We start from the raw sequence: 14,473 nt of genomic DNA on the forward strand, positions 1-14,473 counted from the left end.
ACATCAAGTTTTTGGTGCCGCTGGGAGTCGGCGAAACGCATTATTTTTACTTTATTTTTGTATAAATATATTTATATATATTTTTAGAAAAACAATATAAAATTATAAAAAAAAAACCGGAAACCAGGCCCATGCGATCGCATGAGCCGGCTGTTATAAAATCATGCGGTCGCATGAGGACAGCTGACAGGCCAACCTAGGATTGCATTTAATACCTATTAGGGTTTTAATATATTTATTATTATTATTTAGGGTTTAGTTATTATATTAATTAAGTTTATTTTAGTTTTAATTTATAATATTAAGTTTTATTATTATTATTATTAAATATATAGATTAATATTTTTATATAATAATAATATAAAAATAATATTTTTATAAAATTTGTATTTTTTTGTATTTTTATAGTTTATTCGTAATATTTGTATTTTTATCATTCGTAATTAGTTATAAGCTAGTATTTTGCCGTAGCTAATTTTTATTTCTAGATTTTTAGGCTTTGCCGTAAAATCCCTTAAGTGCTTTTTCTTTGAACTAAGATTTAGGTGCTTTAGAATTTTGCGACGCTGTTTATAAATTTTAGTACCTTTTAAGTTACGACGCGCTACTTTCTTATTTTTATTTTTCGACGTTTTTCGACGCGTAATCTTTTTCTTTCTTATTTCTCGACACGCTAGTTTTTAGGACATAGATTTTCTATTTCTTCTCTAAAATTCCAAACGAAAAATTATTTTAAGCGGTTAAATTGATAGACATCCAAATTTTCTGGTTCGTAGTAATAGTTGGATTTGTTAGTGGCTGAGTTGTGAGCATCCGATTTAAAGGGTTCTGGCTCCCTGCCGCATCTATTGGCTATTCAAAACGTGGGCAAAATCAGAAAAGTCTATTAATTTGATAATTTATATAATTTTTAGTTTTATAACTAATAGGATAATTAGTAAATGCACCACATTGTAGCTAAAATTTGGTAATAAGCGCATTATGGAAAATATTGAGAATATTTTGGAAACTCTTTATGACATCCGAAATCAATTTAATCAATACTCTCAAACAAGTGTTGATGAAAATTCATTCGGTCAATCTTGGATCACGAATGACGAAACAATAACAGGTTGTGAAATCTGTGGAGATTATCACTCAACATGGGAATGTTATTATTACGTTCCTATGGAAAATTATGCACCCATGGAACCTGAATGGAATGATTATAAGGAATACAATTCTAATTGGGATTATTTCCAAGAATATATCCAAACTCAACAACCAGAAGACGAGGAAAATTTTGTGCCTGAAAATTCTTTAGATTATATGAAAATCAAACTCGAAGAACTTGATGCTCAAAATGAACAAATGAGAGAGTTTGTAAATAGGCAAGCTGAAACTCTATCAGATTACACACCTGTTGATCTGAGGAATATTGTGCAAGAAAATCTCATATCATCGAATTTTGATGAATTCGAGAGCTCCGAAATCACCAACTATCCCGATGATACTTTTTATTCAGTGATAATGCTAAAAACGAACATATATTTCATAGCATTATTCCTCAAGAAAGACAAGCTTTTAGTTGCAATTGTTCTATTTACAAGTGATATTCGTTTAAATAATAAAAGGTGAAGACAGAAGACAGATTCGACGATTTGAAGACGCAAACGACCAAAAAGCTCAAAAGAACAAAAGACAATCAAAAAGGTTCCAATTATTGATAAGAAACGTCTCGAAATCACAAGAGTACAAGATTCAAAACGCAAAGTACAAGATATTAAATTGTACGCGAGGACGTTCGAAAATCCGGAACCGGGACCAGAGTCAACTCTTAACGCTCGACGCAACGGACTAAAAATTACAAGTTAACTATGTATATAAATATAATATAATATATAATTAATTATATTAATTATATATATATATTATATATATATATTAAAAACCGTCGGCAGCAAGAAACTCCAAGGGTGTGAGCTGTAAATACATCTCCGCGACTCGCGGAGTTTTAAGGGCATTTTGCCGCGAGTCGCGGAGCCCCAATTTTCAACTCTGGCTATAAAGCCAACCGAATTCTGATCAAATTTCATATCTTTTTTCTTCTCATTCATATGAGTAATATATATATATAATTTATATTTTAATTTTAATTTTAATTTTAATTCTAATAATAAGGGTATGTTAGCGAATGTTGTAAGGGTGTAAGTCGAAATTCTGTCCGTGTAACGCTACGCTATTTTTAATCATTGTAAGTTATGTTCAACCTTTTTACATTAATGTCTCGTAGCTAAGTTATTATTATGCTTATTTAAAACGAAGTAATCATGATGTTGGGCTAATTACTAAAATTGGGTAATTGGGCTTTGTACCATAATTGGGGTTTGGATAAAAGAACGACACTTGTGGAAACTAGACTATGGGCTATTAATGGGCTTTATATTTGTTTAACTAAATGAAAGTTTGTTAATGTTAATATAAAGATTTACAATTGGGCGTCCCTATAAATTACCATATACACTCGATCGGACACGATGGGCGGGGTATTTATATGTACGAATAATCGTTCATTTAACCGGACACGGGAATGGATTAATAGCCACTAGAATAATTAAAACAGGGGTGAAATTACATTCAAGGGTAATTGGTGTAATTGTTAACAAAGTAGTAAAACCTTGGTTTACACGCAGTCGATAACCTGGTGTATTCATTAAACAAAGTATTAAAACCTTGTTACAATTCGAATCCCCAATTAGTTGGAATATTTAACTTCGGGTATAATAATAATTTGACAAGGACACTTGCAATTTATATTTATGACTGATGGACTGTTATGGACAAAAACCAGACGGACATATTGAATAATCCAGGACAAAGGACAATTAACCCATGGGCATAAAACTAAAATCAACACGTCAAACATCATGATTACGGAAGTTTAAATAAGCATAATTCTTTTATTTCATATTTAATTTCCTTTATTTTATATTTAATTGCACTTCTAATTATCGCACTTTTATTTATTGTTATCGCACTTTTAATTATCGTACTTTTTAATTATCGCAATTTTATTTTATCGCATTTTTATTATTCGCAATTTCATTATCGTTATTTACTTTACGCTTTAATTTAAAGTTTTGTATTTATTTTTTTTACATTAGGTTTTAACTGCGACTAAAGTCTTAAAATCGACAAACCGGTCATTAAACGGTAAAAACCCCCCTTTATAATAATAATATTACTTATATATATTTGTATTTTTATAAAAGTAAACTAATATAGCGTTGAGCTTTGTTTAAAGATTTCCCTGTGGAACGAACCGGACTTACTAAAAACTACACTACTGTACGATTAGGTACACTGCCTATAAGTGTTGTAGCAAGGTTTAAGTATATCCATTCTATAAATAAATAAATATCTTGTGTAAAATTGTATCGTATTTAATAGTATTTTCCTAGTAAAATAATAACTATTTTATATACACCTCGCTTCACATCAAGTATTTTTTTGGCGCCGCTGCCGGGGAGCACTCTTAAAAACCGGAAGCGCAACGCTAATATAAAAAGAAAAAGAAAAAAAGATTTTTATCTACTTTTATTAAAAGTCGTTTTTGTAAAATTACGTTTTAAAAATTCGAAAAATATAAAAAGAAAAACAAAAATATTAGTATTTTTAAGATTTTGTAAATATTTAAGTTTTATAAGTTTCTTTATTTCTATTTTAGTTTATAAAAATATAAGTTTTATTTTAAAATCTTTTATTTATTTAAAAAACAGAAAACAGAAAATAAAAAAAAAAAAAGAAAAAAGAAAAACGCGTAAAAAGATAAATCTGTCAGCTCAAATTCTGAACCCCGCGACTCGCGGGGTTTTCTTCTTTAATCACCGCAACTCGCGGAGGGTTTCTGACAGGCGACAGGAAGCCCTAAACCTGCATTAATTACGGTTAATATTAATTATTATTAATTATTAAACCTAATTATTATTATTATTATTATTAGTATTAGTTTTAGTTTTATTTTTTTTTTACTTTTTATTTTATTTATATATTTTAGTTTAATTAGTTTTATTAAATTGTAAAATTAGTAGTTTTATTTAATAAATAATATAAAAATAATATTTTTTTATAAAAATTGTACTTTTTACAACTTTTTTTATATTTTTATATTTTGTCCCTTTTTAATCGTTGTAGCGTAATATTTGTATTTTTTAGCTCATATTTAATTTTAAACTTAGTTTTTGCTATAGTTATTTTTACTCCTAGATTTTTAGGCTTTGCCGTAGAATTCCTTAAGTGCTTTTTCTTTAGACTAAGAATTAGGTGCTTTAGAATTTTGCGACGCCTTTTTAAGTTTTAGTTTCTTTTTAAGTTATTTCCATTTGGGATTTAGTTTTTCCTGTAAGCTTTAATATTTTTAGACCTTTTACTATGTATCAATTATCATTCCAATTAGTAATATCAATTTGCGATTATAATTTTAAGTTAGTTGTAGTAATAAGGTTAAATTAGTTAAGTATTTTTAAGTTTTTATAAGTTTCTTTTATTTTTCCGTCACCTTTTATTTTTCAACCATTTTTCTTTTTCGACCTTTTGCGACGAACTCTTTGTCTTTCTTATTTCTCGCCATTCTAGTTTTTAGGACTTAGAATTTTATTCTACTTCTTATCTAAATTTCTTAAAATTACGAAAATTTATTTTAAGTGGTTAAATTAATAGACATCAAAATTTTCTGGTTCGTAGTAATAGTTGGATTTGTACGTGGACCGGGTTATTGGAGCCAAACAGTCCTCAATTATATTGAGACCAAACGAATCCTGCCCCTCTGCTGCATCTTTTGGCTATTCGAAACGTGGGCAAAATCAGAAAAGTCTATTGATTGGATAACTTATTATAATTTTTCTTTCCTTTTTAAAAACTAATAGGATATTCAGTGAATGCACCGAGCAAGACGTTCATCACCTTTTGTACGTTCACCACCTGTAACTAGATCAAGACATCGTTTAACAAATATAACCGCCGTTGATTTTTCTTTAGAATCGTCGTCCAGTCGACCAAGTACTTCAGTTCAAATTTCCGATAATCCAGTTTTTGAAACAAACCTCACAATTGAGAATCCAGAAAATATTCAGGAACGGTTCGTAGATCCTGAACCATTAAACTTTCCTCCGGAACCACCAATCATTCAAACAGAGATTGTTGAGGAACGAACTATTAAATCAGAATCATTTAGTGATACCGATTCAACAAATTCAATTATGGAGAATCTGGAACCTTTAAGTATGGAAGACCGAATGAGAGCTAAACGCACTGGCCAAGGTCACGCAATTACTCATCCAGACATTAATGCGCCAGATTATGAAATCAAAGGACAAATTTTACACATGGTGACTAATCAATGCCAATTTAGTGGTGCGCCGAAGGAAGATCCAAATGAACATCTACGTACCTTTAATAGGATCTGCACACTATTTAAAATACGAGAAGTGGAGGATGAACAGATATATCTCATGTTATTTCCCTGGACTTTAAAGGGAGAAGCCAAAGATTGGTTGGAATCGTTACCTGAAGGGGCGATCGATACATGGGATGTTTTAATTGACAAATTTCTTAAACAATTCTTTCCTGCATCTAAAGCAGTAAGACTTCAAGCAGAAATTGTTACGTTCACACAGAAGCCAAATGAAACTCTATATGAGGCGTGGACAAGATATGGAAAGTTATTAAGAGGATGTCCGCAACATGGTTTAGACACCTGTCAAATAGTACAAATATTCTACCGAGGATGCGACATCACTACAAGAAAAGACATAGATATAGCAGCTGGTGGTTCTATTATGAAGAAAACCGAAACTGATGCTTACAAAATTATTGATAATACTGCTTCCCACTCACATGAGTGGCACCAAGAAAAAGATATCATTAGATCATCTAAAGCAGCTAGAGCCGATTCTAGCCATGACTTAGATTCCATTTCAGCAAAGATAGATGCTTTCGAGAGACGAATGGAAAAGATGACTAAGGATATTCACTCTATACGAATTAGTTGTGAGCAGTGTGGAGGACCACATTTGACAAAAGATTGTCTCAGTATTGAATTAACAATGGAACAAAGAGAGAATATTTCATACATAAACCAAAGGCCTGGAAATAATTATCAGAATAATTATCAACCGCCAAGACCGATTTACAATCAAAATCAGAACTATAACCGAAATATTCCATACAATAACCAACAAGGTCCTAGCAATCAACAAGTATCCAATAATACTTATAATCAGCAAAGACCTAATTTTCAAAACAAACCACCACAACAAACCGATGTTAAAAAGCCGAATTTAGAAGATATGATGACAAAGCTAGTTGAAACTCAAACGCAGTTTTTCACATCTCAAAAACAAACCAATGAACAAAATGCTCAAGCATTTAGAAATCAACAAGCTTCTATTCAAAATCTGGAACAAGAAGTAAGTAACCTAGCAAGGTTGATAGGTGAAAGAAAACCGGGAAGTCTACCTAGTGATACAAATGCTAACCCCCGGAATGAAACAGCTAAAGCTATTACCACAAGAAGTGGTACAACACTTAAACCACCTGAAATACCTGTAACTTCTGATGAAACTATTCCTACTCCACAAGAACCACAACCTGATCAAGATAAGGAAAAAGAACCGGTAGTTGAAAAGGTTAATGAAAATAACACAGTTAAGGATAAACCTTATGTTAAACCATACCAACCACCGCTTCCTTACCCGAGTAAAATGAAGAAGGAAAAACTTGAAGCCGAGCAATCCAAATTCTTGGATATGTTTAAACAGATAAATGTAAATCTTCCTTTCATTGATGTGATTTCAGGAATGCCAAGATATGCTAAATTCTTGAAAGATCTGATCACAAATAGAAAGAAAATGGAAGAACTTTCGGCTGTCACTATGAATGCAAATTGTTCAGCAGTGCTGTTGAATAAGATACCAGAAAAACTATCTGATCCAGGAAGTTTCACAATTCCATGTTTTCTGGGTAGTCTTAGTTCAATAGAAGCATTGGCAGACTTAGGTGCTAGTATAAATCTAATGCCGTATTCACTATACGCTAAACTAGACCTTGGAGAATTGAAACCAACCAGAATAAGCATACAACTAGCCGATAGATCAATAAAATATCCTAGAGGGATAATGGAAAACATGCTAGTTAAAGTTGGTACTTTAGTATTTCCAGTAGATTTTGTTGTTTTGGACATGGAAGAAGATTCTCAAGTTCCTCTCATATTAGGAAGACCATTCTTAAACACGGCTAAAGCAATGATAGACGTGTTCGGTAAGAAACTGACCCTAAGTATAGAGGATGAGAGTGTTACCTTTTCAGTTGATAGAGCAATGCAACAACCACAATCTGCAGATGATACATGTTATTATATTCAAACTATAGATGCACATGCAGAATTATTAGAAGAATTTCCAGAATTACAAGGAACAGGAGAATGTTCTTTAGGAGAAAGTAATGAACCAATTGATGAAGCTGAAATGTTAGCTACACTTATAGCTAATGGATATGAACCAACAACAGAAGAAATTCAAATGCTAAAAGAAGAAGACAGATATCGATATAAATCATCGATAGAAGAACCTCCGAAATTAGAGTTAAAGCCACTTCCAAACCATTTGGAATACGCTTATTTACATGGTGAATCTGAATTACCTGTAATAATATCGTCTTCTCTTACTGAAAATGAAAAATCACAACTCATTTCTGTGTTGAAAGCTCATAAACCAGCCATTGCATGGAAGATTCATGATATTAAAGGAATAAGTCCTTGGTATTGCACACATAAAATCCTTATGGAAGAAGGTCATAAAACGTATGTGCAACGTCAACGAAGACTAAATCCTAATATGCAAGATGTAGTTAAGAAAGAGATTATTAAACTGCTAGATGCAGGTTTAATATATCCAATCTCTGATAGTCCATGGGTAAGCCCAGTTCAATGCGTGCCTAAGAAGGGTGGCATGACTGTCATCACAAATGAGAAAAATGAGCTTATTCCTACTAGGACTGTAACAGGATGTCGTGTATGTATTGATTATAGAAAATTAAATGACGCCACCAGAAAAGATCACTTTCCCTTACCTTTCATAGATCAAATGTTGGAAAGATTAGCCGGAAATAGTTACTATTGTTTTCTAGATGGATTTTCCGGATATTTTCAAATTCCAATAGCACCCGAAGATCAAGAGAAAACCACATTCACGTGCCCTTATGGTACTTTTGCTTACATACGCATGCCATTTGGACTTTGTAACGCCCCTGCAACCTTTCAAAGGTGTATGATGGCGATTTTTCATGACATGATAGAAGAATGCATGGAAGTATTCATGGATGACTTTTCAGTCTTCGGTGATACATTTAAATCATGTCTAGTTAATCTGGAACGAATGCTAATTAGATGCGAAAAATCAAATCTAGTACTTAATTGGGAGAAATGCCATTTCATGGTGAAAGAAGGCATCGTTCTTGGACATAAAATTTCAAAAGAAGGAATTGAAGTGGATAGAGCTAAAGTAGATGTAATTGCTAAACTTCCACATCCCACCAATGTTAGAGGAGTTAGGAGTTTTCTAGGGCATGCCGGTTTTTACCGACGTTTCATAAAAGATTTTTCTAAAATTGCCACTCCTATGAATAAACTCCTAGAAAAGGATGCGCCATTCATCTTTTCAGATGAGTGTATCAAATCTTTTAATATTCTTAAAGAAAAACTCACTAATGCGCCGATCATGATAACACCAAATTGGAATCTACCATTTGAACTAATGTGCGATGCAAGTGATTTTGCAATGGGAGCCGTTTTAGGACAAAGGATTGAAAAACGATTTCAACCTATATATTATGCTAGTAAGACATTACAAGGAGCACAAACAAACTATACAACTACTGAAAAAGAACTCCTTGCTATTGTCTTTGCTTTTGACAAATTTCGATCATATCTCGTTCTAGCAAAAACGGTGGTCTATACCGACCATTCTGCTCTTAGATACCTATTTTCAAAACAAGATGCTAAACCAAGATTAATCCGTTGGATCTTACTCTTACAAGAGTTTGATATTGAAATCCGAGATAAAAAGGGAGCAGAAAATCTCGCCGCTGATCATCTTTCTCGTCTTGAAAATCCCGAATTAGAAGTTCTGAATGAATCGGCCATACAAGACAACTTTCCTGATGAATATCTATTGAAGATAGATTATAAAGAAATTCCATGGTTTGCAGACTATGCAAACTACTTAGTTTGTGGATTCCTTGAAAAAGGATTATCGTACCAAAGACGAAAGAAATTCTTCAGTGATATAAAACACTATTTCTGGGAAGATCCACATCTGTTTAAAAGTTGTCCCGATGGAATAATACGCCGATGTGTATTTGGAGATGAAGCTAGTAAAATTTTAAACCATTGTCACACAGGACCAACAGGAGGGCATTATGGGCCTCAACTAACAGCAAGAAAAGTTTATGAAGCTGGATTCTATTGGCCTACAATTTACAAAGACGCACACCTTCTTTGCAAATCCTGTGATGCATGTCAAAGGGCCGGAAGAATAAGTCAACGTGATGAAATGCCACAAAATGTCATCCAAGTATGTGAAGTATTTGACATTTGGGGTATTGACTTTATGGGTCCATTTCCAAAATCTCATAATAATCTATATATACTCGTAGCCATTGATTATGTATCTAAATGGGCGGAAGCACAAGCTCTCCCAACTAACGATGCACGAGTTGTAGTCAACTTTTTAAAACGTCTTTTTGCAAGGTTTGGAACACCGAAAGCTTTAATAAGTGATCGGGGTACTCATTTCTGTAATAATCAACTTGAGAAAGTTCTTAAAAGATATGGAGTAACTCATAAAATCTCCACCGCATATCATCCACAAACAAGTGGACAAGTTGAAAATACCAACCGAGCTTTAAAACGTATTCTAGAGAAAACCGTAGGATCAAATCCGAAGGAATGGTCCATTAAATTGGAGGATGCACTCTGGGCTTTTAGAACAGCCTACAAAACTCCAATTGGAACCACACCTTTTAGACTTGTTTATGGAAAAGCATGTCATCTTCCAGTAGAAATTGAACACAAAGCATTTTGGGCTTTAAAAACATGTAATCTTGATTTACATGAAGCCGGACGTCTACGATTAAGTCAACTAAACGAATTAGAAGAATTAAGACATGAAGCATACGAAAATTCGTTAATCTATAAAGAAAGAACGAAGAAATGGCATGATAAAAGAATCAGAAGTTCAAAAGAATTCAAAGAAGGAGACAGAGTTCTTCTTTTCAATTCACGATTCAAGCTATTTCCTGGAAAATTGAAATCAAGATGGTCTGGACCATTCATAGTCAAAAGAGTTTTCCCATACGAAACGATAGAATTAATAAATTCAAATGGGATTGAATTTAAAGTTAATGGTCACAGAGTTAAACATTACATACATGGTCCGATGGAAGTCGACAACGAAGTTAATCACAATTTCGACACCACAGCTAACTAAGTGTGGGGAGAATCAAGTCTTTAAAGGATAATATGTATTTCTGTTAGAGTTAGATTGTCTGTTTTCGTGTAGTTTTCGAAAATGGAACACGTATGGTCTTTCCCTAGCAGACCCTAAAGAACTAGTCTTCTCCCCCCATTCTGAATTTTTATTTTTTTAGGTTTTTACAAAATGAAGACTGCCTGTGAATTAAACCATGGTCTAATGCTACACGCTTTGATCACTAAACGTAATAATGACATACTACCGAGTGAATTAGTATCAGTAATCAGAGAAAGAATGGACGGAGTTAGAAAAGGATCCAGATGCGAAGATAATAAGTTACAATTTGGTAAAGGAAAATCAAAATCCGCAGCGAAAAGAAGAGCACGACACCTAGAACGATGTCACAAATGCGGAAAATGGTCACATGGAGGTAAATGTTCAAATAATCAAACCTATCCAAATACCGAATTTGTTACTTTATGCAGAGACGGACCGTTCATATGTTTAGAAGAAAAGACAATGAATGCTCGAGGTTACGCCTATGCAGCCATGGAAAACCAATTAAACCGACTATCTTATGAATATAATAGATCATATAACTAAGAAATCTATTTCACAGGTATGTCTGTACAGTTTTTATTTTTATTTATTTTTAACCTTTTGATAATAAACGCTAATTTGTTCGCTAAAAAGTATTAAATTGGTATTAAACAAAATTAGGTTTGGCGACCGAAATTATTGATATCATTCAAAAATTTATTACATCACTGCGAAATTTAACGTTTATTCTTAAGGTATAAATATCTTTAATCAATCAACCCAAAATATTTCAAAAATTCGTCATGAGTTAAATTAGGTCTTGGAACCGAAATTACTTTACCGAAAAGAGGGGCGCATATTTTTGATAATATTTGATTGATTAAAGTGGGATAAAAAGACAAAAAGATTTTTAATTTATTTTTTTACCATGTTTTTAAAATTAATATTTAAATCTTAAATTAATATTGTAAACTTTGTAAAAACAATATATTTAAAATTGTAAATATTTGAAAAATTAATATAAGTGTGGTATGAATTTATGAATTTTTAAATTAAGTTTGGTGTGAATTTTTAATTTTTAAAATATGAAATTTAAATTTTATGCATTTCAAATTTTAAGTTTGGTGTGAATTTTTAATTTTTAATTTTTAATTTTGAATTTTATATTTAAGTTGTGTGAATTTAAAAACAAAAATTTACTTTATCTCATTAAGTTAAGAATATGATTTTTAAAATTCGTCGTAAGTTGAAGACTAGGTCTTTGAACCGAAATTGCTTTACCCGAGGGAGGGACGAAAACTTTTATTATCATTATTTTTAATCTTATTGATTTAAAGTATGCCAAAAACATTAAAAAACCCAAAAATCTTAGCTTTTAAAACAATCGCTACAAAAAGACAAATTTTAAAATTTTGTCGAGGGACGGACTAGGACATCGATCCGAAACGACCTCGTCCTAAATAACAAGGGAAACAAAATTTTAAAATTAATTTCTTAATTGTTTTATAAGTTAAAGATTATAAAAAAAAAAAAAAAAAAAAAAAGGGTAAACTCCGCGACTCGCGGAGTTTGCGGTACAAAACCTCCGCGACTCGCGGAGGGACCAAATTACAGAAAAAAAAAAATAAAAGAGCTGCACGATCAGTTCACTCAACCCACACAAAAACACACAAAAACACAGCGAAATAGCTGCGAAAAAACCCCGAAAAACCACCCAAAAACACCCCAAAAATCCCAATTTTTAACCGTTAATCACCAAATTTTTTGCTAAAATCATGTTGAGAAGGATGATATCTAAGAATTACTCAAGAAAAACGGTAAATTTCTACACCTAAACATCATTTAATTCGAATTTTAGTGTTCTTGAGCTATTTTTTCCCCAATTTGATTTTGATGCTTTTTAGTGTAATTAGACTTAAATTGTTTATGTATTATGCTTGTATAACCTAGATTGATGTTGTTTAACATGATTAGAAGCCTTAAACTTCAATTTTTGAATAATCTAGGGTTTGTGTTCTTGAGCAAATTTGGGGCTTTTTGATATAAACAGGTTATGGCCGATTTTTGTTATGAATTGTTGCTAAATTGAGTAGTGTAACATGTCTAGGTAGTTAAATGATCCAAACTTTTAGCCTAAACATGATTTTGAGAATTAAAGTGGACTTTTTCAAGTCTAAAATTCATGAACTTGATTTTTGAAAGATAATGCCATTTGAGACTTGTTTGATTGCTAGTAATGATTATTTTGACATGTTATTTAAGTTGAATGCTTATGAACTTGGCGAAAATTTTCATATATGCTTATTTGAAAAAGTGTAGATTTGATAAAAATGTGAAAATAAGCTTAAGTTTGATATAAATTAATAATGTCATTGTAATTATTTTGATTGATGATTTTGCTGACACTAATGCATATTTGGATGCACAAAATTTGTGTTTGATGTGTTTTGCAGAATGAAAGGGGTGAATCTTCATCCCAAGCCCGCCATGCTCCTGCTGAGAACTTGGAACAACAGGAGGTAGATAACTACTACAAGCAGGATGTACCTCATCCAGTCATGACCTTTTCAGATATGCACTTGGAACAGTTGCACCCGAACCTGCGATTTGACAGACTTTGGATAGATTATCCAAAATATCAACGGGGTTTGCATACTCTTCATTCCAAGGTTGTTGAGGTACCTAGGGTCATAGAATGGGGACCCTTAGAAGCTGTAGAATTGGCCGGGCCAATTAGGGAATTACTGGTACAGAGGTATGGTAATTCTTCTTTTAATGACTGGATATGTTTATTCACCATACGCAGACCTGTATATAAAGTATGGTGTGAAGAGTTGTTATGTAGTATAGAGTTGAATGATCGGGTAGCTAGTTTAACCGATCGTTCTTTTATTAGATTTTTGTTAGGCGGTTCGATGCGCCACATGTCTTTACTGGACATGGCTCAGGCTTTACGTATATATACGCCTGAGGAGTTAGCGTCTGCCGATTGTAGAGGATTGATACTAAACGGTAGAAAGATAGATGAGAATTTTGATACACACGGTGTGTGGAGTACAATGACAAGCCATCACCGTTTCAAAGGGGGAAACTACTCTTATTTGGATATAGATAGAGCCGAATTAAGAGTAATACATAGGTTTTTAGCTAATTCGATTACACAAAGGGGTAAAAACAAAGAAAAGGTAAATGAACAAGATTTGTTTTACCATATGTGTATTCGAGACCCACACAGCGCTGTAAGTATACCATATTGTGTGGGTTATTATTTATCAGCTATGGTTCGGGGGATGCGTCCACATAGCATAATAGGAGGTGGTATTTTTATTACTTTGATTGGTGAATATCTCGGTGTGGATATAAGTCGGGGGGGATTATTAGTAGAAGAGCCGGAACCCCGCGACACTATAGGTTTAAATGTATACCATGGTGCGAAAGTTTTGAAGCGGCGAAATAACGCCGCAGTACGATACAATGGTAGACATCCACAGGTAGAGAGAAACCAGCAGCAAGGTAATGTAGGAGGGGGGAATGAGATGCAAGAAATGCATAGGTTTATAGCTTCTCAGGAATACGAAAATGCTAGACAGAGGGCATTTGAAGATTGGCAAGTTCATCAGAACCAGATCATAGCGCATTGCCAACATATAGGTAGAAACTATATTCCTACACCGAAACCCGTCTTCCCTCCTTGGTCGATAGAGATGCAGCCACCATATCCTACGTATGACCCTGCTGAAGCATTCTATAGCACTTATGGTTATGCGTGGAACCCCTATTGGTACCAATATCATCCTTAGTTTACTTTATATTTTTTTTTTTTTATTATTTTGTAATTTGTAATTATTGATGCATTTAATATTTTTGTTAATATTGTAATCATTTTTATAATTATCTAACTTTTATTCTTAGATTTTAATAATTTT

This window comes from Rutidosis leptorrhynchoides, chromosome 4 (genome assembly GCF_046630445.1).
Source record: "Rutidosis leptorrhynchoides isolate AG116_Rl617_1_P2 chromosome 4, CSIRO_AGI_Rlap_v1, whole genome shotgun sequence".
In the NCBI taxonomy this organism is placed as follows: domain Eukaryota; kingdom Viridiplantae; phylum Streptophyta; class Magnoliopsida; order Asterales; family Asteraceae; genus Rutidosis; species Rutidosis leptorrhynchoides.